The sequence below is a fragment of the Glycine max genome, chromosome 5 (genome assembly GCF_000004515.6).
Source record: "Glycine max cultivar Williams 82 chromosome 5, Glycine_max_v4.0, whole genome shotgun sequence".
NCBI lineage: Eukaryota > Viridiplantae > Streptophyta > Magnoliopsida > Fabales > Fabaceae > Glycine > Glycine max.
In genome coordinates, this window is record NC_038241.2 from 13,369,184 (window position 1) to 13,396,795 (window position 27,612).

The 27,612-nt window shown below is 40.5% G+C and overlaps 1 non-coding gene and 1 pseudogene across 1 annotated transcript; one reads left to right on the forward strand and one right to left on the reverse strand.

Moving 5' to 3' along the window:
- Nucleotides 1-500: 500 nt before the first annotated feature.
- The window catches only part of LOC106798725 (uncharacterized), a 156,847-nt pseudogene continuing 129,735 nt past the window's right edge, over nt 501-27,612 (reverse strand).
- Nucleotides 3,015-3,121, forward strand: LOC113001806 (small nucleolar RNA R71). Its single transcript, XR_003267292.1, has one exon. It is a non-coding gene; the product is annotated as a small nucleolar RNA R71 (small nucleolar RNA).

A 27,612-nucleotide genomic window follows, 5' to 3' on the forward strand; every position in this document is an offset into this window, starting at 1 on the left:
TTCCACGCATCTTTAAAGATGGTGGGCCAATAAAAACCACAATCAAGCACTTTGTGAGCTGTCCTTTGAACACCCAGATGACCTCCCGGTGCGGAAGAATGACAGAACTGCAGGACTGAGTCAGTCTCATGATCTGGAATGCACCGTCTAATGACCTAATCACTGCACAATTTCCACAAGTAGGGGTCATCCCAAATAAAATGCTTAGCATCACTTTTAATTTTATCTTTTTGGGCTTTAGATGCTAAGGGAGGAAAAACAGAAGCAACTAAATAATTGACAATATTAGTAAACCAGGGAGTAGAAAGAGAGTCAGAAATACTATACAGTATATACAAATGATCATCCGGGAAATCATCCCGAATAGGTGAATCTGCATCAGATACACGTTCGATCCGACTTAAATGATCAACAACTAGATTTTGTGCTCCGCTCCTATCACGGATCTCCAAGTCAAACTCTTGGAGCCAGAGCATCCATCGGATCAACCTAGGCTTAGAATCAGCCTTCTTCAACAAGTACTTTAGAGCTGCATGGTCCGTATAAACAATAATGCGAGTACCAAGCAAATAAGATCGAAATTTTTCAAGAGCAAAAACTATGGCTAGAAGCTCTTTCTCAGTAGTAGTATAATTTGCTTGGGCAGCATCTAAAGTCCTAGAAGCATAATATATCACCCTGGGCAATTTATCAATTTTCTGAGCAAGGACAGCCCCCAATGCATAATTTGATGCATCACACATAAGCTCAAAAGGGGATGTCCAGTCGGGTGCCTGGATGATGGGGGTGGTAGTCAGCGCTCTTTTGAGGCAATCAAAAGCCTCTTTGCATCTGTCATTAAAGTCAAACTCCACCTCCTTTTGCAACAAGTTGGACAATGGAAGGGCTACTTTGCTAAAATCCCTTATAAAGCGCCTGTAGAATCCTGCATGACCAAGAAAAGATCGCACCTCTCGCACACAAGAGGGGTAAGGCAATTGTGAAATAACAGAAATTTTTGCAGGATCTACTTCAATACCCTTATTGGAAATAATGTGGCCTAAAACTATACCTTCCTCAACCATAAAATGACATTTTTCAAAATTTAGAACAAGGTTAGTTTCAATGCATCTATTCAAAACTTTTTCCAAACTATTCAAACAACCATCAAAAGAGGATCCATATACAGTGAAATCATCCATAAACACCTCTATGCAATTTTCTAAAAAATCACTGAAAATACTAATCATGCACCGCTGGAAGGTACCAGGGGCATTGCACAGGCCGAAAGGCATCCTCCTATAGGCAAAAGTGCCGAAGGGGCAGGTGAATGTGGTCTTTTCCTGATCCTCAGGAGCAATAGTAATTTGCATATAACCAGAAAAACCATCAAGGAAACAGTAGTGGGATTTACCTGCCAGGCATTCAAGCATCTGGTCAATGAATGGCAGGGAAAATGGTCCTTTTTGGTAACCTGGTTCAGCCTCCTATAGCCAATGCAGACTCTCCAACTGTTCTGCACCCGAGTAGGAATTAGCTCCTCCTTCTCATTTTTTATCACTGTGAGGCCGGTCTTATTCGGGACTACTTGGACGGGACTCACCCATTGGCTGTCGGAGATAGGATAAACGATTCCAGCTTGCAAAAGCTTGGTTATCTCCTTCTTCACTACATCAAGAATCACCGGGTTGAGTCTTCTCTATGGATGTCTTACTAGTTTAGCTCCATCCTCTAAATTTATTCGATGCATACATGTGGATGGGCTAATACCAGGAATGTCCGCCAGGGTCCAGCCTATAGCCTTCTTATGCTTCTTGAGAACTGACAACAACTTCTCCTCTTGCTCATCAGCAAGGGAGGCAGATATAATCACTAGAAAACTCTTGCTATCATCCAAGTAAGCGTATTTTAAATTTGATGGCAGAGGCTTCAATTCTGGTGTGGTCGGCTAGACAGTGGTAGAAGGAGATGGTTTCTCAGCCTTTACCTCATAAAGAAAGTCAGAGGTATGTGTACTTCCTGAAACATGGTTAGTCCTATCTGACTCTATAAAATCAATCTCAAGAGGTAAAACACCACCACCAGACATGCAATCAATATCACTCTCAAATTCACTCTCAGCATCAAATGAAATGGCTACGGGTTGAGGTCCTTAACATTGCTTTCCCGACCTCAATGAAATGGCACTGACATTTTTGGGATTTTGGACAGCTTGAGAAGGCAGCTTGTCAGAATTCTGGGACTGTTGTTGATTCAATTGGGTAGCCAATTGTCCCATCTGATTGGTTAAGCTCTGAATGGAGGCTCTGGTCTCTTGCTGAAACTGCATGTTCTGCATAGTCATTTGCCTCACAAGTTCTTCGAGGGAAGGTTGTGGAGGGGCCTCAACTGTTGGCTGTTTCTGGGGTTGTTGCTGTTGTTGGATTGGTGGAGGAATGTATGGTCTGCTTGGGCCAACAGCATTTTGGAAGGAAGGAGCAGGCTGCTGTTGTTGTTGCTTAGGGCTGGACCATCTGAGGTTAGGGTGATTCCTCCATCCAGGGTTGTATCTGTTGCTGGAGAGGACATAATTGCTCTGTTGTGGTTGATTTTGCTGCTGAGTTTGAGGAGGTCTATTGTAAATATTTGCAGCATAAGCTTTAGGCTGCTCAATTGCTCCAGGTTGCTGCATGGAAGGGCAAAGGTCTGTATGGTGGTCGGTAGAGGAGCACAAACCACAAACCCTTGCGACAGGTACAAATTTCTGATTCAAGGCCAGCTGGGTTACCAAGTTAACCAATGCATCCAGTTTGCCTTCAAGCTTCTTAGTTTCAGATGATGCAGATGGGTTTGTAGCTACCTCATGCACTCCTCTAATGACTATGGCATCATTTATGGCGCTAAACTGCTGGGAGTTGGAGGCCATCTTCTCAATTAAATTTCTGGCTTCAGCAGGAGTCATGTCTCCAAGGGCTCCACCACTGGCAGCATCTATCATACTTCTCTCCATATTACTGAGTCCTTCATAAAAATATTGGAGAAGAAGCTGTTCTGAAATCTGATGGTGGGGGCAACTGGCACATAGTTTCTTAAATCTCTCCCAGTACTCATACAGGCTCTCTCCACTGAGTTGTCTAATACCTGAGATATCCTTCCTGATGGCCGTGGTCCTGGAAGCAGGGAAAAATTTCTCTAAGAATACTTTCTTAGGGTCATCCCAGCTCGTGATGGACCTTGGAGCAAGGTAATACAGCCAGTCCTTTGCCACTCCCTCTAATGAATGAGGAAAAGCCTTCAGAAATATGTGATCCTCTTGGACATCTGGGGGTTTCACGGTGGAGCAGACAATGTGAAATTCTTTCAAATGTTTGTGCGGGTCTTCACCTGCAAGGCCATGAAACTTTGGAAGCAAATGAATCAGTCCAGTTTTAAGAACATATGGGACATCCTCATCAGGGTATTGGATGCACAAGCTTTCGTAGGTGAAATCAGGTGCAGCCATTTCCCTTAGAGTCCTCTCACGGGGTGGAGGTTGTGCCATGTTCTCAGAATGTGCAAAATTAGAATGTTCAGAATCAGAATGCTCAAAATTATAATGCTCAAGATCAGGATGTTCAAAATCACCAATAATAGAATACACAGCTTCACCAGTAATGGAATGCTCAGAATGATCGAAAGGTATAAAATGATGCCTAACTAATCTATGAAATGTCCTATCTATCTCAGGATCAAAGGGTTGTAAGTCAGATGGATTGCCTCTAGTCATACACTACATTCAGCATGCACACAACTAGTTGCCTTATCATGTAAATAAAGGTGTAGGTTTGAACTACAGCTACCCTCAAATGATATCCAAATGACTTGAAATTTTGTGAGCAACCTTATAAAATGATGAGAAGATAGCACAAAAAATTTCAGACAAAAATTCAAAGTCTAACTATGAAAGCTAAAAATGGTAAGTTAAGAAAAATAAGTGAATAAAACTTGAAAAATAAAAAGCTTTTGACATAATCGCTTTTTTTGGACGATGTAGACCTCAACCGGCCTATATCAGGCTGCCACGGCGTAGGAAATTTTTTTCTACCCCAAATGCATATATAATAATTGCGATTATGATAACCGGAGCAAAAGTTATGGTCGTTTGAAGTTTTGACAAACACAAAATTTGCTAGTTTTTTGGAACTTTCAAATCTGACCAAACTAAAGGCTCTAGCTATTTTTCCCACAAAATATGGATTAAAAGAAGTTACCACAAAAAAATTCAGCCAAAAATAACAACCCTTGCTACTAAAACAAAAAATCTCAAATAATTCAGCATGGGTGGTCGCTAAAATCCGTCTCAAATTGATTTCTACTACTACTCTGTTTTTGCCGCAAGCACACTCTTCACAGCAAAACACCCAAGACTGAAACAGGGGAAACGCTTAATGGGAAAACTGAAACAGAACACACATTAAACAAAATACCAGGACACTAAGCAACATTAACACACATACTAACATAATACTAACAATTAAACATAAAACACGAAAGGATTAAACACACAACACTAGCTAGCTATTATGAACCTTTGGACACTGTTCCCCGGCAACGGCGCCAAATTTGATCGAGGCCGTACCCAAATCAAATAAACATGAAAATGCAGTAACTAGGAAGTGATCCTAGGTCATTTCCCAACGAGCAGTGACAAACCAAATGTTCATAATATACTTGCAGTAACAGTAACGATTGGGGGGGGGGGGGTTTGGTTGTTTGGTAATTAAAGAGCAGAAGAGGTAAACTGGAATACGAAAATACTAATATTAAAAACGGGTTGTTTCCTCTGATTCAGAAGCCATTCTCTTATCCTGGGTTATGGAAAATTCGTCCCTAACAGTCAACCACTTAATCCAACCCTGTTTCAATTTACTAAGCGAAAATCAACTTAGGGTTTTCAATACGTGATTAGGCACCACATACACCAGTTAGCCCTTCGTCCATTAAGCATGAACGCAAGTTAGGCTCAGAGGCAATTAATCGAACACGAAGCGTGCACTGATTAATATTCACGAAATTGGGATAACTGGTGAAGGGAAAACTGCCAGGAACCCACATTACAAGTGAAACCTCAAAGAGAGTTGGGCTTCATCATCAAAAGGAAACAACACCAGAAAATCTAGCCTTCCATGGATTCAAACAGAAAACGCAAATGAAACATGAAACAGAAACATAAATGAACAGAAACGTAAATTAACATAAACGTAAATGAACAAAAACGTAAATGAAAGTAGAAGAAGAAGCACAAATGAACTCGTAATTAGAAGCAGAAAATGGAAATTTCCATTAAGAACGAAAATTGTAACAAGGGAACAAAAAAACGTGAAAACCTAAAACCAAAGCTCTGAATAATGAAAATAGCAGAATAGAATGCCTTGCACGAATCCCAAGGCAGCTATTTAAAAAGAGTCACTCAAAGTCACTGGGCCCTATTACAATACTCTGGCCCAAAACGAAATAAACACTAAACAACATAAAATAAAATTGCGAAATTTCCTAATTAGAAATTAACTAAGGTAAGCGCTGCTTTATTTGCCCTCTTCAAGTCCACAACTAAAATCTGGATTAAGCCCAATGTTTCATTAATTCCTGAAATTAGATTAAAAACATCAAATTAGCTAAATGAGCCCAAATAATAAAACTGCCTAATTAATTGACAATTAAGACCAATCAATAATTAAAATGGCGCAAAAAGGGTTTAGAAAATAGAAGAAAATGATGGCACATCAGCGAGGCTCACGGGTGCGCTATCCAAAGGAGGAAAGATGCGCAGAGTCGCCACCAACGTTTATTTGTGGAAAATGTCGGAAAAACCGAAGGAAACCGGTCAAAATGAAAATTCTATGTTCGGGAGTTGTATTTACGTTTGAGGAAGGTATTAGCACCTCTTACGTTTGTCTCGAAGGACAACAACCTATTTTTTAGAATTGTGGAAATTGTGTTATCTTAACTTTTATTTTCTTTTTATTTTTGAGGTCGACAAAAGCGGGGCTCTTGCTCCTACGTACCCTCCATCGAAGAGGAAATCAGACCTACGCAGTTTTCTCTTAAGTGTGAATCAAGTTATTTCTTTTACTTGAAAGGTGATCATTTTAAGGTGTTGGACCTTAAAAATTATCCATTTACTTGATAAGGAAAACTGAAATGATAATCTTTCAAACCCCATTAAGTGACCCTTTTTTTTTGTGGACGAGCTTGACTAGGCGAGTTGATTTTAGCCTTAGTTTCACTTTAGTTATTAGCCAATTCGATTAAGAATGAGAAATCCCAAAGAGAAAACATCCGATTGATTTTTTCGCTTTATTTTACTAAAAGGTATTTTTTTATTATTATATTATTATTTTACCTCTTTTTTTATTTCCAACGTGGTTACGACACGACCGAACGGATATTACAAATCAAATGATCGGTGGAAATTTATTTTATTTTTGGATTAGGCGATAAATGACTTAAATAAATGACTGAAGCATGTCAAAAGGGGGTACGGAAAGTAAATGAAAACGAGAATAAAAATACATGAAACAAAATGTGGACCACCACGGGTACATAGAATGAATTGAAAAGCACGGTTTGAGGTACTTACCAATTGAAGACTGAAGAAAACGAAGAACGAACGATGAATGTCGAAGAACGGTTGAAAATCTTCGCGTAATTACTGATGTAAACATTACGGAAATGTTACGGAAGCGCCTCGGCTTGGATTTTCTTCACGGAAACAATTTTCCTCAGCAATTTCGAGAGAATAAGAAGTGCCAAGAAGGCTGAACCCCTTTCCTCTTCACTCCTGCCCCTATTTATAGCAAAATAGGGGAGGAGCTTGCCACCCAGCTCGCCCAGGCGAGCTCAGCTCGCCCATGCAAACAAGGTTGCTTCCTCCAGAAGCAACCGCCTTCTGGAGGAAGAAACTGGAAGGCCCAAGTGGGCCTGATTGCTATTTGTACACCCCCATTTTTACTAAATGCACCCTTCTTCTACTTTTTTTGGTAATTCTTTTTCCGTAACATTACGAAACTTTACGAATTTCATAACGATACCTATTTTCTTTCCGTAAGGTTACGGAACCTTACGGATCATGTATTTACTCTTTTTTAGCTTTCGAAGAAGTTACGGAAACTCACGGATTGCGCAACAACACCTCCTTTTGGTTTTTGCCACATTACGGAATTTCACGGATCGCGTAACCCTGCTTCCCTTTGATTTCCGGCGTGTCTCGGGACTTACATATTGCGCAACAAAGGGTGTCAAGTATCTTGAAGCGGCCAATCAAAGGTTGCATATCATCAAGTAATAATCCCCGGACGAAATTAGGGTATGACAGTTGCCCCTCTTTACTTACCTTTTATCAAAGATAAGAGGAAAGCAAAGATAAGACACTGATTTCGTTCGTCTTGCCCTTTCCGTGATTAGTCTACAACGACTCTCGTCTCTACTCCTTCATTTTCTGCACAACACAAAACAAAATACAAACAACAACAAAAACAACAATATTATAATATACATATACACATTTGGCAAAGGAATCAATCGGGAAAATAACAAAGATCACATTTCCCAATCAAGAGGATCCGCACTTGATGATGAAAAAACCCTGGAGAATGGAGGATTGCACTAGAGGGTCCTCACTAGTCAATCATGAAGTATGGCTCCAAACTCTTTGGGTGGAGGATGCATGAACGAAAACGCAATTCATGGGGCTCCGGAAAAAAGGCGAGAATGGAGGATTGCACTAGAGGGTCCTCACTAGTCAATCATGAAGCATAGCTCCAAACTCTTTGGGTGGAGGATGCATGAACGAAAATGCAATTCATGGGGCTCCGAAAAAAAGGCGAGGATGGAGGATTGCACTAGAGGGTCCTCACTAGTCAATCATGAAGCATAGCTCCAAACTCTTTGGTGGATGATGCATGAACGAAAACGCAATTCATGGGGCTCCGAAAAAAGGGCGAGAATGGAGGATTGCACTAGAGGGTCCTCACTAGTCAATCATGAAGCATAGCTCCAAACTCTTTGGGTGGAGGATGCATGAACGAAAACGCAATTCATGGGGCTCCGAAAAAAGGGCGAGAATGGAGGATTGCACTAGAGGGTCCTCACTAGTCAATCATGAAGCATAGCTCCAAACTCTTTGCTGGAGGACGCATGAACAGCGCTAGGCAATCAATTCATAGGTCTCCGAATAAGATTGGAGAATGGAGAATTGGTGAACAGCGCTAGGCAATCAATTCGCGGGGCTCCAGACTCGATGGTGGAGGACGCATGAACAGCGCTAGGCAATCAATTCATGGGTCTCCGAATAAGATAGGAGAATGGAGAATTGGCGAACAGTGCTAGGCAATCAATTCGCGGGGCTCCAGACTCGATGGTGGAGGACGCATAAACAGCGGTAGGCAATCAATTCATGGGTCTCCGAATAAGATTGGAGAATGGAGAATTGGTGAACAGCGCTAGGCAATCAATTCGCGGGGCTCCAAACTCGATGGTGGAGGACGCATGAACAACGCTAGGCAATCAATTCATGGGTCTCCGAATAAGATGGAGAATGGAGAATTGGCGAACAGCGCTAGGCAATCAATTCGTTCCTTTTTTTTGCTTTCTCCCACTCTTTGATTGGGAATTTTTATTTTTATTTTTATTTTTTTTGTTTTCTGAGGGCAAGGATTGACATTCTCACCCTGGGTCAAGGTTTATGATAAGTTGGGATTTGGCTCAAGGCTTGTTGAATGGCTGGTCATGATATATGTCAGGGTTTGGCCAGCGGTTCGGGGATAAAGGGGATATCCTACATTATTTCCATGATACACATGCAACAATGATGATTAGGAAATTTTATGCAAAACTGGTCATGCATGCACCCATGTGGACACTCAAGCATCAAGTTTTTATGGTCATGTGACATTAGGGCTCAGGATTCATTTTCCCTACTTAAGTCAACCTAGTATTTCCAAAATATGTTCTTTTATCAAATCATGCATTCATCCGAGTCCATTTTGGGCGTTCGGAAAATTTTCACAGCATTCACTCTTCAGGTGTATACACATTTTTTTTCAACAACTGGTTAAGATCAGTAAAATCTTTCAAAGAAAAGTTGGAAATTATCTTTTTCACAAGCATGTTGTTTTTTAGCTAGACAACCTTTATTATTTATATCTTTTTTATTTTCTGTTGTTTTTTTTTTCATGAGGTATTTTGCTACCTAAACATGTGTATATTTTTGTGAGGTATTTTTGCTATATACATGCATATCCAAGGTATCTTTCTACCTAAACATACATATATACATATATTTTTTTTGTGAGGTATGACTACCTTTCGAGCTTGTGCTTGTTTTATTTAAATTCCCAGGATCATGAGCAACTAGGTGTGTCCTACTATTACTTGAGAAACAAAGGTGATCAAGCAGAGATTTAAAAGTTACTAGGTTGCCTCCTAGTAGCGCTTCTTTAACGTCTTGAGCTGGACGCGTGATGGCTTGTCGGTCACGGACCTAGTACTTTGCTTACCTTTGGCTTTGGACTTGGTCACCTATTGGTCGGCCATGGGTCGTAAGCAACGCTCTATCCTTTTTGTGGATGAGCTGAGGTGAACTCTAGAGGTGATGGTGGTGCGTCTGTTGCCCGTTGTCGGCCATCCCTAGGCTACTGTGGTGTTTCGCCCTGCGCCTGCTTGGGGACGCAGTACATCTTGATGAAAGCTCGATTAGTAGGGGGCCTGATGCCCTTGCTGGAGGTGACAGGCACTCCGTAGAACTGACAGAGACCCGTAATTAGAGCTTGACAACTCCAAGACCTTGTTGGACTTCTTCGGGTCCACTGGGTGTCTTGCAGGCGCGATCCCTGCAAACAATAGATGAAATCAGAAATCAGTTGAGCGATGTGCATACTTACCTATGTCAGGATGACGTGACCTTGCCGGGGGGAACGGGCACCCTATAGGACTACAAAGGCCCGTAACCAGAGCTGGAAACCCCAGGGCCCTGTTGGACTTCTTCGGGTCCACTGTGTGTCTTGTGGGCGCGATCCTTGCAAACAATAGATGACATCAGAAATCAATTGTGTCATGTGCATACTTACCTATGTCATGACGGCATAGAGCAACTGATACATCTGCAGGGGGAGATTGGCATTATGGTCGCTGGGTAGAATGTTGCTAAATAGCAACGTCATCCACGTAAGAGTGGTCATGTTGGTGTGCATGATCCACACTCTTCTTTTTACAGCAGCACGGGGGAAATCTTGGGCCGGTATGCATAGTAGACGCGTGATAGCCTCCCTCTCTGGATGTGCTCGCACAGTTGGTCGCCTTCCAATATCAGGGGATGGCCCAGGAACTGATAAAAGGAAACTACTGGCCCCTTAACCGAGAGCGCAAGTCTCGGTTAAGCATCTAAGGGCAAATGACCTTATATTCTCCTAAGGTGTGGATATGGAGCACACTGAAAATGAGGACGCGTAGCCCTCTAAAGGCGAGGGCGTGCAGCCCTCTGCAGGCGAGGATGTGCAGTCCTCTGATGGCGAGGACATACAGTCCTCTAAAGGTGATAGGTACTAGTACCCAAGGGTCCACCTTTATGAGAAAGCAAGAGATCGACTCATCGAAAGGGCCGATCATCCAAAAAGATTGGACACAAGATGTAGGAAATCTATGCAGTTCACATGATTTTTAGGGATGCAGACGCATGCAACCTTTGTCGTGAAATTTGGTAATGCTGACCTCATATGAAACAATGCAATGCAATGGAAAGTTGTACAATGTTCATGACATTCTTTCCCTATTTTGTGATTTTGATTTTGATTTAATTTTTTTGGAAAACACAGATTGACTGTCCTTTTGAAAAAGGTGATAATTCATGCAACCTTATCCTATCTTTTGCAAATCTCTCCGGGAACTCCCTCAGAGTGTATATTCTGTTTGATTTAGTCACTTGATCATTTTGGAGTGACGGCAATGGAGCCGTTTGACGTTTAATCAATCTATTGAAATTCCAGGGTTTGTCTCCCCTTTTTTTTTTCTTGTTTAAAAACATCGACGGGTGAGAACCTTTGATCTGCCCCTATGTTCACTTGAGGCTCATGCACGATGCCCCTCATTGCCCCAGTGTAAGGCTTTGAGGTACAAATTGTTATCTTTCGTCATGACCTTGTAGCTGGGAACCTATTCGGTGAGAACTTCTAATCTACCCCTAGGTTCGCTTGAGGTTTTTACATGGTGCCTTTCATTGCCCCAGTGTAGGGCTTAGAGGTACCAATTATTGTCTTGTTTTCACAACCTCGTAGTGAGGAAGAATGAAAGAAGCAGTTGATTCTTGCAAAAAGAATTTTCCAAGGACGAGAAATAGTTGAAGGATTTTTCAGTTGATGGATTAAGTCAAATGACTTCTATGTAGAAGCAAGATGTTTTGATGTCTTGATGATGCTAAAGGATCAAGTGCTTCTAAGTTTTATTCAAGACAAGAATCCAAGAAAATCAAGATATATGATCAAGTTGATCTCTAGAATCTTTAGGAAGAAGTTTCCAAATTGAAAAAACAAAAGGTTTGACCAAAAAGTTCTATCATTTCAAATTGAGATTTGCTCTCTGGTATTCGATTACCAACAGCTGAAAATGTTTATAACAGTCACTAGAAATTTGAATTCAAAATTTATAACGTGTAATTGATTACCCACAATTTATTGAACGTTTTAATTCAAATTTTAAAGCCTGTAATCGATTACACAAGTCTTGTAATCGACTACCAGAGGGGATTTTTAGAATATAATTCCCAAGAGTCACATCTATTCAAATGGTTTATGAACGACCATCAAAGGTGACTTGGAAACACGAATTTAAAGGGAGTTTTCATTGCCCAAACAGTTTTATCCTCTCAAAAGATTAAGAGTTTTTCTGAACTGAACTGTCTTATCCTCTCAAAAAGATTGCTTAGTCAACCACTTGCATGTTCAATAAGGAATTTTGATTGATCTTCATTGTACAATCTATCTCTTTTAAGAGAGATCTCTTCTTCTCTTCTTCTTATTTCTGAAAAGGGATTAAGAGACCATGGGTCTCTTGTTGTAGAGGATTCCTGAACACAAGGGAAGGGTTGTCCCTGTGTGGTTCAGACTTTGTAAAAAGAGTTTTACAAAGAGAATAGAAAATCTCAAGTGGGTTGCTTGAGGATTGGACGTAGGCACGGGAAGTGGCCGAACCAGTATAAATCAAGTTTGCATTCCTCTCTTCCCTTAAACTTCTTTTATTTATTGCTATTTATCTTTTGCTTTAAAGAATTTTATTTTGAATTGCCTTTTGAGTAATTCATGTTTAAGGGTGCCTGTTAATCCGAAGAGAGAGTGAAAGTTTAATTGGGGAATAGTCTTCGTATCTTAATCAACCCCCCCTTCTTAAGATAACTGAGGCCATTTGTCCAACATCCTATTCTTGATAACTCACTTCTCTCTAAAAAGACAAACTTTCCAGAATGATAAAATGAAGTTACATGAACGTCTTGAAAACACAGTCAATCAAATGCTTTTTTTTGAACTTTTTTTTCTTTTATTTTGAAACTTATTTGTTTTGAACTTTACTCGTTGTTTTACGGCACCCCCACCAACGTGCAAGACGAGTAATCTCTGATTGAACGGTCTTGGAAGTCCAAACTCAAGAGCGCAGGTCGCTTGAGCAAACAGACCAATGGCTTGCACCCACATTTCGGTGAAAGTTGAATAAGCAAAGATGCGTTTGTAAGAGCATGAGGGACAAAGATATCAACTTTATCCATTTCATTTAACATTGTAACTGTGGTTTACAATAATGGTACAAACTTGAAAATCCTGTTGAGTCATTAGAGACATCTAACAACACCTTTCAAAATTGCCCCATGTGTGGCATCTTTTGTCAATGTCAAGATTTACACGTGATTCTCCTTAAATTTCAGCCAGCCCGCATCAATTAGACCTTGCACCTTACGCTTCAGAGCCCTACAATGCTCAATGGAACACCCCGGGGCTTCTCCGTGACAAGCACACGTTGCGTTCGAGTCGTATTCTCGGAGAAATGGAGGTTGATGAACCTTGGTTGGGGTTATGGCTACCATTGAATTATCAAGTAGACATGGGAGCAAGTCAGCATAAGACACTGGAATTGGGGTGAATTCTACAGGCTTTCTCGCTGCAAAATTCATTTCTTGGTTGGTGTTTTTGGATTGTGCTAAAGGTGATGTTCGTATTTGGAAGTGCGGTAGACAGACTTTGTGGTTGATTTAGGGATGGCCTTTGTGGATAACTGGGCGGTGGGTAAGGAGAAGGTTTGTTATTGGCTGAGTAATGACATTGTTGGGTTGGTGGGAAACATGGTTGTATAGGAATGGCAGTCACAGCATGGGCTTCTCCCTCATTCTCACCCTCTTCATTTGCCCCATTTTTGTCATTCGTCCAAGTGGGATGATTAAATTTGCCTCTTTTCAGACCCGCTTTGATCCTTCTTCCAGCGAAGTCCAAATCCGCAAAGCTTGAAGGTGTGTAACCCACCATTTCCATAATAGAACACTGGTAACGTGTCTACTATCATTGTGATAATCTCTTTCTCTTTTATTGGGGGCGCTACTTGAGCTGCCAAGTCTCTCCATCTTTGGGCGTATCCTTTGAAAGATCCATGCCCTCTTTTTGCACATGTTTTGTAGTTGCATCCTATCCGAAGCCATTATACTGACACAGCCTAACGAAGGCAACCATTAGGTCCTTTCAAGAATGGACTCGGGAAGGTTCCAAGTTAATGTACCAGGTAACAGCTACCCCAGTAAGACTTTCTTGGAAGGAATGTATCAGCAATTCCTCATCTTTTGCGTATGCCCCCATCTTCCGACAATACATCTTTAGATGGTTCTTGGGGCAAGTAGTCCCCTTGTACTCGTCAAAGTCTGGCACCTTGAACTTGGGAGGGGTGATGATATTGGGTACTAGGAATAACTCTTCTAGGTTAGCAAAGGCATAATCTTCACCTCCTTCAATGGCCCTGGGCCTTTCCTTTAGATGATCCACCTTTCCCATTTTCGCCATAGCATGAGGGTTTTTAATCGCTGTGGAATGCAAGGGGTGTGGTTGTGGGTGATACTGAGGGCCCTCCAAAGTGTTTTGCAGGGGTATATCACCAACTGCTTGCCCTTCAGTGGCCTATCCGAGGCAAGGCTCAAGGTCGGCTAGATTGTGGTGGGGAATTTCATGTGTCTCCCCCACGGTTTAAGAGACATGTGCATGATTAGTTTCGGGTTGTTGGCTCTCAATGGGTATAGGAGTGGAGTTATTGATATCCTCATTGAGAGTGTACGCCACATTGGGTGGTGTATAGTTGGGAGGCAGGCCATATGGCAGGAAGGCGTGCTTGTTTTGAATTTGCACATCATGGGGGCCGCCCGTACTTCCCAAATCTTTGCCTACCATATATGAGGTTGGATGATTCATTTGGTTGATGCCGGATGGGGACGTCGGGTTCACTTTAGCAACAGTGCTGGTAGCGGCAACTGCAACCGCATTGGCTTCCATTATCTTCTTCATTCTCATCATGGCCTCCATCACTGTGGCCATTTGCTCTTTCATGGCCTCCATGTCGGCCTCCATCTGCTCTTGTACCTCCTCCACTTTACCCATTACTCTAGCTCTAGCACGGGTTTGGTAAGGGCACCGTAAAGCATGTTTTTTTTTGTTTTTTATAACAATGATTAAGTTTTTTTTTTCTCAATGAAAGAATGTAATGAACAATGCAACCAATGAAAAGTATGGATGTACGCGAATGATGCATAGTTGAAGTATTGTGAATTTTTACACAGGATATGGGGTTGAATCAATTTAGATTTTCAACATGGTCCATGACATCTCCGTCAAGGTGAAACTGGAAGTAACAGGGACATCAACAATCTTAAACGTGTTTGGCAGTAGACGAAGCAATGATGTAACACGATCCATCTTTTGCCCCAATTTTGCAAGATGGTTACTTCCTTACTTCAACTTGACTCGATGAACCTTTTCGTAAAAGCACGAGCTTGGTTCAACCCCATAACCCAAGGAATGGCAATTTTGATCGCCAATACTTCAACAACATTTCATAGGGATGAAAGACTCGAGAATACGCATGCTATGCATGGAAAATGTAATTATGAGATTGAGATACCCGAAGAAACATCCTTTCTTAGTTAACCATGCATTAGGTACCATGTTCAATCATTTTGTTTTTATGTGAAATGGGTTTATGATCCCAACACGGTTGGCTCATGGTACCGAATATATGCAACTAAGAATGCAGCGTGAATTTTCGCGCTTTCTTTTTTGTTTTTGTCTTGCAGGGGAAAACGCAAGGGTCACGCATGAGCAAACATGAAAACAATTAGTATGCAATTTGTAGATCAAAAAATTTTGTTGAACACATATGCATGATGATGCAATGACTCATGCAGAATGTGATGCAGGAATATGATAACGAACAAATGTAGGAACGATATGTTCATTATGATGCCATGAAGAGATGCTTATGCGATGCATGATATGAATGCATTTATGGACACGAGAGCCCAGAAAATCATCTCTCTTACTTTTGCATTTGGGGGCGCAGTGCCCCATGTGTGTAGTTAAGAAGACGATATGGATCTTCCGACTTCCCACGACAAAAGATGAGACCCACATACAATGCATGTGTGACGACATGATGTAGATGTGCAAAAGCGCAACAGGGGGATTTACACAGCATGGCAATATCCTCAAATAATCATACAACAAAGGCGTACATGACCTTTAGGTTATATGCATGACAGTGTTTAAAATGGCACGCAGCGTGTTTGCTCCGTGCCCCTATTTTAGGGACCTATAGGATAATATCTAGGGGTCTCTAATAACTACTCCCAACGATTCATAGCTCACACGACTGTTTTCTAGAGGTATCATCACTCAAGATAATAATATTGTGGCGGTATGGAATACCAGCGACAACATATTATAAAGAGAGAAAGCTCTAGACGAGGTTCCACTATTATCAAGCAAGTCAGAGACCTAGCATGATCATAGATTCACCTCCACTCCTTAAATTCCCATGAACTCGGGTATAGGGCCCCTTTTTCACACAAACCCGTGGGTGCTTAGAATGCAGTGTAAAAAATGTGAAAAAGACAACAGATATTTACATTTTACACAGTTCGACAAAGGCACACACAAAGTTTCACAATTCCACAATTCTTTAAAATAGGCCTAACTCACAAAAAGTCCCTAGTGGAGTCGCCAACTGTCGCAACATGCCCTATTGCGGGAGAGCGAAGGCGAGGCTCACGGGTGCGCTTTCCAAAGGAGGAAAGATGCGTGGAGTCGCCACCAATGTTTATTTGTGGAAAACGTCAGAAAAACCGAAGGAAACCGGTCAAAATGAAAATTCTAAGTTCGGGAGTCGTATTTACGTTTGAGGAAGGTATTAGCACCTCTTACATTTGTCTCGAAGGACAACAACCTATTTTTTAGAATTGTGGAAATTGTGTTATCTTAACTTTTATTTTCTTTTTATTTTTGAGGTCGACAAAAGCGGGGCTCTTGCTCCTACGTACCCTCCATCGAAGAGGAAATCAGACCTACGCAGTTCTCTCTTAAGTGTGAATCAAGTGATTCTTTTTACTTGAAAGGTGATCATTTTAGGCGTTGGACCTTAAAAATGATCCATTTACTTGACAAGGAAAACTGAAATGATAAACTTTCAAACCCCATTAAGTGACCCTTTTTTTTTGTGGACAAGCTTGACTAGGCGAGTTGATTTTAGCCTTAGTTTCACTTTAGTTATTAGTCAATTCGATTAAGAATGAGAAATCCCAAAGAGAAAACGTCCGATTGATTTTTACGCTTTATTTTACTAAAAGGTATTTTTTGATTATTATATTATTATTTTACCTCATTTTTTGATTTCCAACATGGTTACGGCACGACCGAACGGTTGGAATTCATTTTAACTGAAATTAACGGATATTAAAAATCAAATGATCGGTGGAAATTTATTTTATTTTTGGATTAGGCGATAAATGACTGAAGCATGTCAAAAGGAGGTACGGAAAGTAAATGAAAACGAGAATAAAAATACATGAAACAAAATGTGGACCACCACGGGTACATAGAATGAATTGAAAGGCTCGATTTGAGGTACTTACCAGTTGAAGACTGAATAAAACGAAGAACGAACGATGAATGTCGAAGAACGGTTGAAAATCTTCGCGTAATTACTCACGGAAACGTTACGGAAACATTACGGAAGCGCCTCAGCTTGGATTTTCTTCACGCAAACAATTTTCCTCAGCAATTTCAAGAGAATAAGAAGTGCCAAGAAGGTTGAACCCCTTTCCTCTTCACTCATTCCCCTATTTATAGCAAAATAGGGGAGGAGCATGCCACCCAGCTCGCCCAGGCGAGCAAGGTTGCTTCCTCCAGAAGCAACCACCTTCTGGAGGAAGAAACTGGAAGGCCCAAGTGGGCCTGATTGCTATTTGTACCCCCCTTTTTACTAAATGCACCCGCTTTCTACTTTTTTTGGAAATTCTTTTTCCGTATCGTTACGAAACTTTACGAATTTCGTAACGACACCTATTTTCTTTCCGTAAGGTTATGGAACCTTACGGATCATGTATTTACTCTTTTTTAGCTTTCGAAGAAGTTACGGAAACTCACGGATTGCGCAACAACACCTCCTTTTGGTTTCTGCCACATTACGGAATTTCACGGATCGCGTAACCCTGCTTCCCTTTGATTTCCGGCGTGTCTCGGGACTTACATATTGTGCAACAAAGGGTGTCAAGTATCTTGAAGCGGCCAATCAAAGGTTGCATATCATCATGTAATAATCCCCGGACGAAATTAGGGTATGACACATTGGATAACATGTTTTATTGGATATGCTTCATGATGTATTTTGGGCCATACTTGATGTACATTGTATATTGGTTAAATGTTGGACATGCTGAATGAGATGTTCTTTCTCAAAGGCTACCTATGTAAAAATAAAAAAATAAAAAAAATCGAAAGAGAAAAAGAAAAGCAATAAAGTTGAGTGAATAAGATCTTAAATGACAAAAGAATGATGAGACTCTTGGTTCTACTCTTTATGTTAAAATTTTATCTTTACTTCTTTTTATTTTCATATTTTTTTCTTAATATGCACTTATTCCCCATTGCTCCTCTATTCCTTTGGGATTCAGCCACTTATTCCATATTTTTCCATACCTTGTCCTTGGCCTCATTACAACCTTAAAAGACCTTTTGATCCTCATGTGCTTGTGTTTATGGGTTAATTGTCAATTTTAGAATCTTGCCAAGTTTATGTGGTGTTTGTTTTCATGGGTGCTTTAAGGGTAAATAGTAGCCTAGACACTTGAGAGATAGAGTGTATATCTTGTGAGGCTTTATCTCTTTTCATTCTTGAGATGATTAACTATTTTGCCATGATTGGGTTGCTTGGATGATTTTCATGAATGTCTTGACTTTTCGGATCTCCTTATGTTAGATGTTACCCATTCCTTTCATTCCTTGATGTTCATTGAGAAATATGTGAATGTTTTCGTTTGTCTCTCTTTGATATCCTTGGATTTTGTTCTTTGTTTCATTTTGCCTAGGAGTGCAAAAGGCTAAGTATGGGGGGTTTTGATGTGCCATCATTTTCTTCTATTTTCTAGACCCCTTTTGCACCATTTTAATCACTAATTGGTCATAATTGTCAATTAATTAGGCAGTTTTATTATTTGGGCTCATTTAGCTAATTTGATGTTTTTAATCTAATTTCAAGAATTAATGAAACATTGGGCTTAATCTGGATTTTGGTGGTGGACTTGAAGAGGGCAAATAAAGCAGCACTTACCTTAGTTATTTTCTAATTAGGAAATTTCGCAATTTTATTTTATGTGGTTCAGTGTTTATTTCGTTTTGGGCCAGAGTATTGTAATAGGGCCCAGTGACTTTGAGTGACTCTTTTTAAATAGCAGCCTTGGGATTCGTGCAAGGCTATTATGTTATGTTATTCATTATTCAGAGCTTTGTTTAGGGTTTGACGTTTTTCTGCTTGAATGCTACTATTTCGTTCTTAATGCAATTTTCCATTTTCTGCTTCTAATAACAATTTCATTCTTGTTTCTTCTTCTACTTTCATTTACATTTCTGCTTCATTTATGATGCAAGCTCCATTGGAGCTTGTAGGCCTAGGATATTCTTCATCAATGGATTCCTTTTCTTCTTGGAAGATGAATGGCAGCGGAATGGAGAAAGGAAGAGAGAGAGGATACGCCACTTCAAGGAGAAGATGAGTCTAGAGGAAGCTCACCACCATAGGAGGCCATGGATAAGAGCTTGGAGGAAGAAGGAGATGAATGAGGGGAGAGGGAGAGAAGAGCACGAAATTTTGTGCTCTAAATGAGCTTTGAAATCTGAAGTTTAATATTCAAATGATCAAAGTTGAAAAAAATGCACACACATGACCTCTATTTATAGCCTAAGTGTCACACAAAATTGGAGGGAAATTCAAATTTCACTTGAATTTGAAATTGAATTTGTGGAGCCAAACTTTGGAGCCAAAATTTCACTAATTATGATTAGTGAATTTTAGTTATGGTTCAGCCCACTAAACCAAGATCAATTCCAAGATTCTCCACTAAGTGTGCTTAGGTGTCATGAGGCATGAAAAGCATGAAGGACATGCACAAAGTGTGACTATATGATGTGGCAATGGGGTGTAGTAAGCAAATGCTCACGTCCCCCTCTAAAATTTAATTGGATTGGGCTTCTACCAATTCAATTAAATTTATTTCCAACCACACACATCAAACATCCACTTAGTGCATGTGAAATTACAAAACTACCCCTAATACAAAAACTAGTCTAGGTGCCCTAAAATACAAGGGCTGAAAAATCCTATATTTCTAGGGTGCCCTACCTACATTATGGAGCCTTAAATACAAGGCCCAAAAATAATGAAACCTTAATCTAATATTTACCAAGATAAGTGGGCTCGTACTTAGCCCATGGGCCCGAAATCTACCCTAAGGCTCATAAGAACCCTAGGGCCTTCTCTTGCATCTCTGGCCCAATCTACTTGGAGTTTTCTATCCAATGCCCTTGCGGGGTAGGATTGCATCAATTTATGTTTCTGATTCATTTACGTTTCTGCTTTTAGTTTCATTTGCGTTTTCTATTTGAATCTATGGAAGGCTAGATTTTCTGGTGTTGTTTCCTTTTGAGGACGAAGCCCAACTCTCTTTGAGGTTTCGTTTATAATGTGGCTTCCTGGCAGTTTCCCCTCCACCAGTTAACCCAAATTCGTGAACATTAATCAGTGCACGCTTCATGTTTGATTAATTGCCTCTGAGCCTAACTTGCATTCATGCTTAACGGACGAAGGGCTAACTGGTGTATGTGTTGCCTAATCACGTATTGACAACCCTAAGTTGATTTTCGCTTAGTAAATTGAAATAGGGTTGGATTAAGTGGTTAACTGTTAGGGACGAATTCTCCATAACCCAAGATAAGAGAATGGCTTCTGAATCAGAGGAAACAACCCATTTTTAATATTAGTAGTTTCGTATTCCAGTTTACTTGTTCTGTCCTTTAAATCACAAAACAAACAAACCCCCCCCCCCCCAATCGTTACTGTTACTGCAAGTGTATTATGAACATTTGGTTTATCATTGCTCGTTGGGAAACGACCTAGGATCACTTCCTAGTTACTGCATTTTCATGTTTATTTGATTCGGGTACGGCCTCGATCAATGAGGACATGATGAAGGCCATGATTGTGCATACACAAGCCTTTTGACCAAAAAGCTCACCTTGAATTATAATTGTATCATTTGCACCCTTTATGAGCTGAATGATTTTGTCAATAATTGAACCCTGAACCTGAATGATTATCTCCAGATACCTGTTTTAGATTCTAGGAGAGCATATGGTTCAAGGAAAATTTACCCCATATTTGGGGGAGTGGAACTATGTGTGATGCAAAGAAAGAGATAAAGCATCAGCACACACAACACATAAGTACTGTGTTTTTAAAAAATGAAAAAGAAAGAAAAATAAAGCAATAAAAGGAAAGGTGTGCTGATGTAATAAGGTCAAAAGCAAATGAAAGTGAAAAGCTAGTGAGCAAGCTAATTGTATTAAAAAAGATTACTTGGATAAGTCTAGGATTTGTGCTATCTTAGAATCTAAGCCTTTGAATCCTAGAAAAATCAATGAAATTTTTTGTAGCCAAGCCTCACTACAAGCCTGGGAAAGTCCTTTTGATTCTTTTTATACATTTTTGACTTCATGGCATGAGATGAAGTGTAAAGATTGAACCTCTTGCTAGTTGTTATTAATGAATAACTTAAACACTTGTGCGTGAGTGAAATAGTGGCCGTGAGACTGTGGTTTGAGCTACTTTCCTTGATATCTGTCTTATGCCTAACTTCATCTAATTGTTCATGTTACATTTTATTCTTCTCTTTGAATAACTGCATGCCTTGTAAAAGACAAGTGATGAGGGCATTTTGCTTCATTCTCTTCTCATGCAATCAGTAACTTTTGTTGCATACACCTTTGTACATAGTAATTGCATGTTATTTTCACTTGGGGACCAGCAAATTGTTCTTTATTTGCTTGAGGACAAGCAAAACTATAAATTTCGAGGAGTTGTTAGTCGGTGAATACGACTAACTTTTGTGTATAAAACCTGTGTAAATTATATCAAACTTCCCTAGTTTATGGTTATTTTGTAGTGTTATAAGTACTTTCAGTTAAGTATAGGTAATAAATACTTAGTACTTCCATTTTGTGTGTTTAATAATCATTTTCTCTCAATTTCAGGTTAATTAGGCGACTCTGAAAAAGTGCTATTTTTCACCTTCTCGCTAAGCCAATCTGTTGGCTTAGCGAGCGTCCGCTAAGTGCAACACTTATTGGCTAAGCGCGAGGAAGAATCTGGAAGAAGGATGAGCTGTACAGGTTCGTTGAGCGCACCGCTTCATCTCACTAAGCGCACCACTTTAGTCCATTCGCTGAGCGAGAAAAGCACGCGCTAAGCTGAAATTCACTAATGTGCGCTAAGCGGTTCAGAATTGCGCTAAGCGCATGAAAATGAACAAGGCCATATATTTAAGCCTGAAATCAGATTTTGTGAAGGGAGTTTGGGCTGAGAGCTGAAGCTTTGCATGTCTAGTGATTCTAGAGAGAGAAAGGTCCAAGTTCCAGAGAGTTTTGAGAGATTTTGCTATGTGAAGATCTGCAGAGACCAGAGCTTGAAGCGGAAGCTGTTCTGAGAGCTTGAGATGAGTTTGTGAGTGGTTGTGAGATCCTAGAGGTGAAGGAGACATCCTCACCACTTGTATTTTTTGTAATCTTTTGTCATGTTCTTCTCTTTGTTGTAAATGAGGCTTCCTGGTTATGGCAAGCTAAAATCCTCTGTTGGATCTTCCTTGTAGGTACTTGATGTAAATATCTTTCTATCTATTTAATGATGTTTTGTGTGTTCTCTGTGCTCTCAGCTTTTCATTCTAGTATGCCTTTACCTTGATCATGCAGATGCATGCTTTGTTAGGGTTATTCAACAGTGGAAACTGGTCTGATTCTGATGACCTTGATAGGACAGGGCTAAGTTGTCATACTATCACGAGGAATCAGGGTACAATAATTTAGTTGTAGTATGCTTGTCTTAATGCTGTCCTGGTTGAGTTTAGTCCAACAAGAGGAATTTGAGGACGATGCTTGATCAGGATTAGGCTAAACTATCATGAGGAATCGGGGTTTAGCATCTCAAGAGACACCATAGGAACACATGAGCATTGTTAGATAGAAAATATCCTTTTAGCATTAGACACCTATTAGGAAGACCAACGCGTTTTCTACTTGTTTTTACACATCGTTTCTCTCGCGTGATTTTCCTTTTTGCATAGATAGTTTACATACCTGTTCATATTCACACTTAGATTTTCTCACTTGACACCTATTCACTGAAATAGCTTATAGTCGCAACCTACCCTTCGATGCGAGGGTGATGCGAGGGCTCACGGGTGCGTCTTCTAAAAAAGAAAATGCACAGAGTCGCCACCAACGTTTATTCGAGGAAAACATCGGAAAAACTGGAAAACATATGTGGTCTATGAACTTTAGTCGTCAAAGGTTCGGGTGTGCAATATGATGTCTTCGATTTGTTTTATTTTCCCTTTCTTACATTTTTATGTTTTTTTATGCCTTTTGTATTTTTATCTTTTTGTGGTCGACAAGGGTGTTTCCCTCGCTCCTACGTATCCTCAATTGCGATGAGGAAATTAGACCTACATAGTTCTTTGAGAACTAAACGCTGGTTAAGTTATTTTTATCTTTTTTCGCAAGATATATTTTAACCGAACAAAAGTCGTTTAAGGCGTCGGACCATTAAACGATCTTTTGATTTTTGGAAAGGAGAGAAACGTTAAGGCGTTGGACCATTAATGATCTCTTGGTTTTTGAAAGGGAAGAAACATTAAGGTGTTAGACCATTAACGATCTCTTGGTTTTTGAAAGGAGAGAAACGTTAAGGAGTTGGACCATTAACGATCTCTTGGGGTGGTCGACAAAAGCAGGGCTTTTGCTCCTACGTATCCTCAATTGCAATGAGGAAATCAGACCTACGTAGTTCTTGCAAAAGTGGTAAAGTTACATGTTGATTTTATGCTTTTGAACGGTCCATGTTAACCGATAAAAGCAAAGAGGACTATTTAAGGCGTTGGACCTTAAAACGGTTTCAAGTGATTTTTGCGAACAAAGCTTGATTTGTGAGTTGATTTTAGCCTTGGTTTCACTTTGGTTATTAGTCAATTAATTCAAGGAAACTTTCAAAGAAAAACGTTCAATTAATTTTTCTTGATTATTTTATTATAAAGATATTATGATTATTTTATTATTATTTTGCTTTTTTTGATTTAACCAAGGTTACAGCATGAACGATCGGTTGAATTTTATTTTAATAGTGATTAAATGAGATTGCAACGCAAATGATCGTTTGAAATTCATTTTATCATTTATTAGGCGAGATAACGACTTAAACGATCGGTTAAAGCTCGTTAAAAATGGAAGAAAAGAAAACTGAAAGTGAAAAAAATAAAGATGAAAGCCAACAAAACAAGAAATGAATTGAAAGTCTCGGATTTGAAAACTTACCAGTTGAAGAACGAAGAACGGATGAAGAACGGTGAAGAACGGCGGAAAACCTTCACGGATTTTCTCACGGAAACGTCTCGGAAGCGTTACGGAAACACCTCGGCTTGGATTTTCTTTACGGAAACAATTTTTTTCACCAAAAATAGCCGAAATGCATAGCCTAGGGGTGAGGGACCCTTTGGAATAGCCTCCCTTCGCCTATTTATAGGAAAAGGGTGGAGGAGGTTGCCCTCGAAAATTTGAAAATTGTTATTTGCACCCCCGATTTTACTAAATTCTCCCCTTTGGTGTTTTTATATCGATTTCTTTTCGAAACATCATGGAACTTTATGGATTACACAATGATACTCTTTTTGCCCTCTGGAATGTAGCAGGACTTTACGAATTATGCAAAAATGCTCTTTTTGACTTCCGGAATGTTGCGGAACTTTGCGGATTGCGCAACAATGCTTGTTTTGACTTCCGGAATGTTGCGAGACTTTATGGATTACACAACGATGGGTGTTAAACATTTTGAGGTGGTCAAGCGAAGGTCGCATGCCAACAAATAATGGTCCCTGGACGAAATTAGGGTATGACAGCTGCCCCTCTTTACTTATCTTTTATTGGAGATAAAAGGGAAGTAAAGATAAGACACTAATTTCGTTTGAGCTGAATCTTTACCCGACCGACCACTAGCGCATGTCCAAGCAGTAAAACCCATGAAGGCATGAAGATATTGAAATTCCTTATTTTCTCGTTTAATTTATTTTCATTTTCATTTTCACTTTTTTTTTAAAGCGTACAAACAAAGGACGTCGAGTCCTACAAAGCACAGGGAAAAAGGTTATTGAAGTTTTTGAGGTGAAGACATTGTCGTCTTCGAAATGCAAATGAAAACATAGTTTCCTTTTGAAGGCATGCAATGACTGAAGACATTTTTGTCTTCGAAATATGTGCAGATTACCCTATAGGGCGTCTCCGCATGCTACTTGACTTCTGACAGGTCGGGGTAGCAAACTATGTGTGTATGGATAATCATTTGGGGTATTTCTGCCTGCCACCTGACTTCACGGGTCAGGATTAAAAGAAGTGTGTTTGTACGGATAACCACTTGGGGTATTTCCACCTGTCACCTGACTTCACGGGTCAGGATTAACAGAAGTGTGTTTGTACGGATAACCACTTGGGGTATTTCGGCCTATCACCAGACTTCACGGGTTAGGATTAACAGAAGTGTGTTTGTACGGATAACCACTTGGGGTATTTTGGCCTATCACCAGACTTCACGGGTTAGGATTAACAGAAGTGTGTTTGTACGGATAACCACTCGGGGTATCTCCACCTGCCACCTGACTTCACGGGTCAGAATTAACAGAAATGTGCGGATAACCATAAGGTACCCCCACATGTCATCGGACTCGCCATCTCTGGATGACAAAAGGTGCAGAAGACGATGTTAGTCTCTGCGTGTCAACGGGCTCGCTTGCCTCTGGTTGACAAAAGGTGTGGATAACCATAAGGTACCCCCGTATGCCACCTGACTTCATGGGTCAGGATTAACAGAAGTGTGTTTGTACGGATAACCACTTAGGTATCTCCGCCTGTTACCTGACTTCATGGGTCAGGATTAACAGAAATGTGCGGATAACCATAAGGTAGCCCTGCATGTCATCGGACTCACCGTCTCTGGATAACAAAAGGTAACCATAAATGAGATTTTGGATGTTAGCGTTTCGTTTCTAAACGACCATTTAGAGGAAACACCGGGTCCAACAAAATAGAAGAAAATCACTCGAAGTGTATCAATCTCACATAGGTAAGTGTTTTATCCTAATTCTGAACCACAGATATGTCATGACTTGATTTTGCTAATCATTTCCTATCAAATCAAAGATTACATGCGTGGTCATGGATCAATAGGACTTTTTCGGGAATGGCCATGCATTAGGTACCATGTTCAATGATTTTGTTTTTAAGTGAAATGGGTTTATGATCCCAACATGGTTGGCTCATGGTACCGAATATATGCAACCAAGAATGCATCATGAATTTTCATGCTTCCCTTTTTGTTTTTGTTTTGTAGAGGAAAATGCAAGGATCATGCATGAGCGAACATGAAAACAAAAGGTATGAAGTTTGTAGAATTAAAAGTATGTTGAACGCATATGCATGATGATGCAATGACTCATGCAAAATGTGATGCTGGAATATGATAACAGACAAATGCAGGAACGATATGTTCATTATGATGCCATGAAGAGATGCTTATGCATGCTAGAGATAAAATGCGGGAGTGATTTGATTCATACTGATCTTTGGAGTAAAAACGCGAGATAAACTCATTTTTATTCAGAAAGTTTATAACTAGTCAAGATCTGAGTGACAATACAAACTTCCTAGCGGTTTTTAATTATATGGGCCATTAAGTCTATCATATGCTGACAATAGCTGAGAAGTCCGTGGATCTCCTCGGGGGCGGAGTAGGTGTCCACCATTGCTTTGGCCTTGGCTAGCAATCGGGGAAGTTCTTGACTCTCGTGCAAGGTAAGAGCAAATCGGTCCATCCACATTGTTGCCTCTTGATGTAACGTGTCGATCACACTTCCTCTAGCCTCCTTTTTTGCGTACACTTGGGCATACTCATCCGCCACTCTATGCTCATGGGTCATGGCTAGATTTAGTTCTTATTGGTACCTGCTGATGATGGCTAGCATGTTGGTCTCTGTTTCGCATAACTGCTGAGACAAGTTTCTTTTGGACCTCGAGCAATCCTTCAATTCATCTTTCAAGATCAAACTGTCTACTCGTGATTGGTCCCTTTCCTCTCTCCGGAGCTTAAGCTCGCTGTTGCAGCCCCACAGAGCCCCTCGGAACTTGTTTCAGCCGTGCTCTTCCCTACGAGCCCTCTTGGTTTCTTGTTCCAAGGCTTTGGTGGTAGCCACATTTACATCTCTCAGTTCGGTATTCTCCTTTCGGATTTTCAGAGCCGTTGATTTGAACCTTTCTTTAACTGTTTGGGCTTGATCGAGTTCCACCCTAAAGGCCTGCACCTCTTCATCTTCCTCTGGTGCCTCAACTTCCTCTCTTTTGGCGGTTCTCAAACTCGGGAGCCAATCCAAACCTTGCACGTGGGCTTTCAACCACTTACGGTAGCCACCGATGGGCCCATTGTTACTGCCCCTGAGTTCTTTGTCCTTCTTTTGCACAACCTCCCATGCCTTGCAGACCTTCTGAAGTGTCTCCATGTTGGTCTTATTGAAACCTCGTGAAATGACAGGCGCGAGCTCTTCCTCTAGTGGTGCCCCTCTCATAGGGTAGCCAAGTTGCCTTATAGCAAGAACGAGATTGTAACTGATGCAACCCCTCCTCCCCATCAAGGGAACATTTGGAAATCCTTCGCATGAAATAAGAACTCCGGTTCTCCCTTCTTTCCATCGAGGGAACCAGTTGATAGACGCTCCTTCTTTGTTTGCTAAGAGTTGATCCCAAT